The sequence below is a fragment of the Eptesicus fuscus genome, chromosome 3, assembly GCF_027574615.1.
Source record: "Eptesicus fuscus isolate TK198812 chromosome 3, DD_ASM_mEF_20220401, whole genome shotgun sequence".
In the NCBI taxonomy this organism is placed as follows: Eukaryota; Metazoa; Chordata; class Mammalia; order Chiroptera; family Vespertilionidae; genus Eptesicus; species Eptesicus fuscus.
The window spans coordinates 36,882,987-36,888,483 of NC_072475.1; the positions used below are offsets into that span (position 1 = coordinate 36,882,987).

Here is a 5,497-nt window from a genome sequence, read left to right on the forward strand (position 1 = left end):
CACCCCCTCCCTGCCCTCTCTATCTCTGTCTTTGTCTCTCTATATCTGTCTTCAGATTGGCCTCTCCTCCACGTGGTGGGAAACATGGTTTCAGAGAAGAATCCCAACTTTATATCTTGCAGTGTTAGCCCTGGGCGGGGGGAGGGGGGAGGGGGGAGAGGAGGAGGGGGGGAGGGGAAATGGACCTTTTCACTCCCCGTTTCAAAATTCCCCAAGGCTTCTGATTGGAGTAAAACGTGCCAGCTCTTCACGTCTGGACCAATCCCAAGTAGCGAGGCGGGGGTGGGGGAGGGGGCCGAGACTCTGGGAAGCCTGCGGTGAACGGGTGACTTTAGGTCAGAGGCGCATTCCCCGCCCCACCCCCACCCTGGCCATGAACCAGCTCTTGTCTGGAACCCGGTGGGAGCGGGTGGGTGCGGAGAGGCCTCCACAGCCAGGAGTGGGGGGAAGGGGTGAGTTTGGAAAACAATGGGCCCGGCTCCTCTGCAGACCGGGCCTGACCAGTGGAGCTCTGGTAATGAAGGCAAAGGGCTGTGGTATCTTTCACAGGGAGTCAGTCCCTTCCGAAATCTGGCTTTCTCCTAATCCTTGCCGCAGTTGAGAGGGGATTACTGCTCTCCCCGTCTTACAGGCCAGGGATACCGAGAGGTCAGCTCTGCCCACACGCACTCCGCTGGGGCGGCAGAGCAGGGCTGGGCAGCAGGCGGCTCCCCGCCTCGGTGCGGTTTGCACCACGCGGTGCTTCCGCAAACCCAACCCGGCGGGGCCCCTCACCCCTCACAGTGGGCCTGGGCTTCCTGGGGGTGGGGGGGTGGGGGGGATTTCCAGGGTCTGGGCGAGGGCGCATGGGAGCTCTGGGCGCCTGGCCCCCACGGTGGGCCCAGCACGGCGGGGGCAGGGAGAGCGGGGGTGGGGCGGCAGCCGCGTGGCCTGGAAGCGAGGGCCAGGCCCGCGGGGATCGCCACGCCCCAGTTTGGAGTGCGTCCCTGCCGATCCCGGCCGCTCCGTGCAATTCCATTTAAGGGCAACCCAGCCCGGTTCCCACCTAGCCTGGAAGAGGACAGACTGCCCCGTGGCCCACGGGCCGGGTGAGAGCCGGAGCCTCCAGCTCAGCACCTGCGCTGCCAGCGCCATAAGCGGAGCCAGTCACGTCCCTTAAAATGTCACCACCGCCGAGGTGCCATTTCCAAGGGGATCTCAGGCAGAGGCGAGGACCCCAGGGAAAGCGACCCCCCCCCCCCCCCCCGGACTTGCAGCCGGGGAGTGAGGCCCCGGTGCAGGGTGGGGGAAGGGAGCAGGGAGGGGCCCCCTTCTGGTCCTCCGCGCCCCGCGGTGGAGCCAGGTTCTGCCACGTGGTGGAAGCTTCGGGAGGGCGGAGGGCGGGGGGCGGCCTCAGGTACTCCTGCCCGAGGAGTCGGGCCAAACGTAAACAGCTGAGGAGCGGGGAGCGGGGGACTCACGCCCGGCCCGGCTGCATTACCCGGCTGCCGCCGCGGCGGAGCCCGAGCGCCGAGCCGCCGCCGCCCCTCCCCCGCCGGCCCGCGAGCCCATTTTCGCTTGGCCGGTCCCCGCGCTGCCGGATGGATGGCGCCCCACCCCCGCTCCTCTGCTCAGTCATTCAGACTTGGAAAGTCAATAACACGCTGACATCATCAGGGGTTTGTGTATTATTACACGGCTCCTTTCCAGAGTACCTGGCATTCTCTAAGAGAGGAGCACTCGGGCTGCCCGGGAGAGGGCCTGGCTGCGGGGGCCCGGCGGCCTCGGGGAGGGGCGCCCCCTTCCCCCTCCACCCCCCCCATCCCCCCACCTCCCCACCCCAGCCAGGCCTTCTCCTTGGTGGGGGCATCTAACTTGTGGGCACCGATTGGAAACCGGTCGTGAGCTTTTGCTACACTCAATGCAGGTTCGCTTTAGATGTCGGTACAGGCTTCGTGTGGGCTTGGGGTGCACTTACAGAGAGCATTCTTAAGTGACCTCTGCCGCAGAGATCCACTTGGTCTGCCAGAAGCTTTTCTAGGGATCCTCACAAAGGAAGAGGGAAAAGGGTATCTTGTGTGACAGGAAGCTAAGGGCGGATTCCGTGGAGACCCTCGGGGTGTGTGGGTTTGTGTGTACGCGTCTCTGGGTTATGTAATGGCCATCACGGGTGATTAGGTCTTCTCTTTTTCTCCAGGCCTGGCCTGGGAGGTTTGGTTTGGTTTGGTTGCTGTGTTTTTTTCTTAAGCCTCATGCAAAGCAAACACACACACACATAAAAACATGTCCCAGATTTATGATGCAAAACTGCTCTCCAAGCAAATTGCCTGAGAAGAGTGTCTCATGTGGAAGAAGGGAAATAGACGAATTTGTTCTTAATTAAGACTCCTTATCTCTCTACTCTGGCATTTCCTTTTCCTAGAATGAGTTTTTAAAAATAATTTCATGTACTTTGGGTGTCCTCGTCCCTCCCCCTCACTGTAATGGTACTTGTAAATAGCTTCAATAACGAATTGTATAGATGACTGTACTTTTGCTCTGATACACACACACACACACACACACACACACACACACACACACAACTAAAAAATTGAAACTCAGTAACACACAACATGATACTTTTTCTTTTTTGCCCAAACAAGCTATTTCTTTCTTCACACACACAGGGCTGATCTCATTTAAATTCCCTTAGTGTCTTAAATTGCAAAAAATGGCAGCCGGCCCACGATTGGCTACCTGGAGGATTACAGGGGAAGAGCAGCTCTTCAGGGGCCTGACCTCCTCCCTCTGCCCCTCAGGCAGAGCCATCACTGTTGTAAAAGTCTTCAGAGCTCCCAGGAAGAAGCCAAGCAGCCCTGTTTCTCAACAATGTACCAATTTCCCTATGTGTTCTTGCTCATTTCAGGAGAATTTGTAGCAGATTATAACCACTTCCCTCCAGATGGTGTGAAGAAAAACTCCCCCACCAGGCTTGCACTTCTAAAATCACCTCCCCAGGCCTGTCCTATACCCCTCCCCGACCCCCAGCTTTGCTTGGGGAAATTCCCCTTTCTGAGGTGTAGGCAGCTGGCCAGGCCCAGTGCACCAGCCCTTCAAGATGGTTTAGAAGGTTTTTCCTCTCAGTGGAGCTTGATGCTGTTGAAGAGAGGAAAAGGGGGTGGGGGTGGGGGGACTCACCAACAATCCACCGTACGGTTTTCTTAGGGGCTTTTCCTCAGCTCATTACGGAGGAGTGTGCAGACTTGAGAGTTTGTCCTTTCGATTGTTAAGGTGAAGAGGTTCTTAAATCTTTATGTACATACTTCTTTTCCTTGTCAGTTGGCCCTCTGGCCTTTGCTCCTCCTAGATGCGACTGGCCCATATCAGGGTCCTTTCGAGGCAAGGAAATCAGCCACATCACTCTGGATGAGGAGCTTCGTCAAAGGTCCCAGGATCCCTTGGGCAGAAGCTCCAGGATAGGAAGTTGGTCGCCAGCCATCAAGGCTCCAGAGCTAGGTGTCAAACAACCCTACTGGGGAGATGGAGAAGCCAGCGTCACGGCCTTGGAAGAGCTCAGTAAGAGTTCAAAGGGGCAGACACACAAACAACAGCAGAACATCCCTCTGCCCCAAGGTGAGGGTCTATCTTGGGTTGGTCCTTGTGCACTGGTGGAGGAAGGAAGAACTCCATGTGGCCAATGGCATCAGGCCACTCCTCCCACAGTGAGCCCTGGAGGAAACCTGGTGGCCTGATGGGCCTAGGAGCAGGCCTGCAGGAGGGACATGAAATGGGAAAAAGAGACTGTCACCTTCTGGGCCTTCACTGCTGGGTATTTGTCATCTGGTCAGAACTGGGTGCATTTTAATTCATTGGCTACTTGTGTCTTTTCAGCTAGTCAATGTGAAGATGCCAGAGACTGACATTAGTTTTTAAGCCCCAATTTTGGTTTAGAAAAGACAGCATCTTCAAGAAGACCCTATATTTTTATGAAGACCGTGTTAATAATTAAGTTCTCTGTGGGCCAGATTTCCAAACCATTGCCCACTGAAATTTTGGTTTAAATTTTTTTTTGAGGAATAAAAGACATAAAACTATAAGCTCATTTTAAAAAATTATTTGATTCAGAAAATTATATTCACAAAATCACTCTGTCAAACTATTTTGGACGTTTCTCCGTGTTGTTCTCAATTGCGCTGTGGATTTCAATGTGGAATATAACGAACGGCTCCTGGGTCTGGGACCTGCTTTGGGTAGCACTGGAGCAGAGGTTTCGTACTAGAGGTCCAAGGCTAAATTCAGCGCCCATTTGTGTTTAGCTTGGCCCAAACAGATTTTTTCAAAATTGGATCGAAAGTCCAAAGGTTTCACATAAAGATCCACCTTTTCCTGAAAAGTGAAAAGCCCATCAACAATTGGATGGAGCTGAGTAGCAGCTTCCCTTTAAGCCACACACCTCTAGGCAGGGCCACTCCTTTAAGGTACCCAGTGGGCTGCAAAAGGCATTTGAATCTGCGTGTCCCCTCTCAAGGTATCCCCTTGAGATGGGCGTTGTAGGCATGTTCATAGTCTTCTCTCAGGGAAAGAACATTCTGTAAAGGTCAAACGAACCGGGGCAGAGTGGCTCTGAGACTGGTGTTAGTAGAGGGTTTCTGTGAATCCTTGCGTGCCCCAGACATTCTCTCTAGATTATAATTAAAATATTTAGATGCATGCAGATGGCATTTTAATGAATATAAAAATTCATTTAAAGATTTTATAAGTGTTACTGAAAAGTGTTACTACTAGTTATTTGTTAATTTTTCTTGGTCAATAGAGAAAGTAAAACTACAACTACCTATTTATTATTATTATTTTTTTAATGTTCAAAAGGGGATGCCCCTTGTGAAAAGGTTAGGGGACTACTGTTCCATAATAATGATCACTTTCAGATTCTTGTTCATATACCCCCACAAAGAATGTTGAAATATGATGTGTCCTTCAGCTCTTTTTAAAAAGAACAGCTACAGTTTTTTATTATAAGTTAAAGTTGTTGCAAAAGATATAACATCCAGTGTGCTGCAAAAATCGACATTGTAGAATAAAACGCTTACATAATTTTTTAATATGTACCCAGTGAGATGCAAATATCGTAAGAACCTAATACCTACCCTCATTCACTTAAAAAAAGCGAAACAAAACATGAACAAGTGGTTCTTTAACCAGGTTTCACATGGCTTTTCTCTTTGAATTTATATAGCCATCCTTATAGAGCCAACCAATAAACACACATATTAATTTAAAAATTCTGTGTGATTATATGGCTTTAAGTATTAATTGTTGTTCACTATATATTATAATGAGGTGAATATAGCTTTTCTTCCAGTTACCTTATGGATTCATGGATGAGCATTAATTCTATTTCTGATTTTTTTGTGTGCACACAATTAATGTTATCACATAGACAAGTAGATGAAAATGGAAGTCATTTTATAATAGCAAAGTCAAACCCAAAATCTTTATTTGCCGTTCTTTTGTTCTCCATCTCCTTTGGACTCAT

General features: G+C 51.0%; 1 long non-coding RNA gene across 1 annotated transcript; it reads left to right on the plus strand.

Annotated features, from left to right (window-relative positions):
- Positions 1 to 1,812: 1,812 nt before the first annotated feature.
- LOC114231813 (uncharacterized) lies at positions 1,813 to 3,975 on the plus strand. The gene is made up of 3 exons (XR_003617806.2): positions 1,813 to 2,098; positions 3,301 to 3,594; positions 3,853 to 3,975. It is a non-coding gene; the product is annotated as an uncharacterized LOC114231813 (long non-coding RNA).
- The last annotated feature ends 1,522 nt before the right edge of the window (positions 3,976 to 5,497 follow it).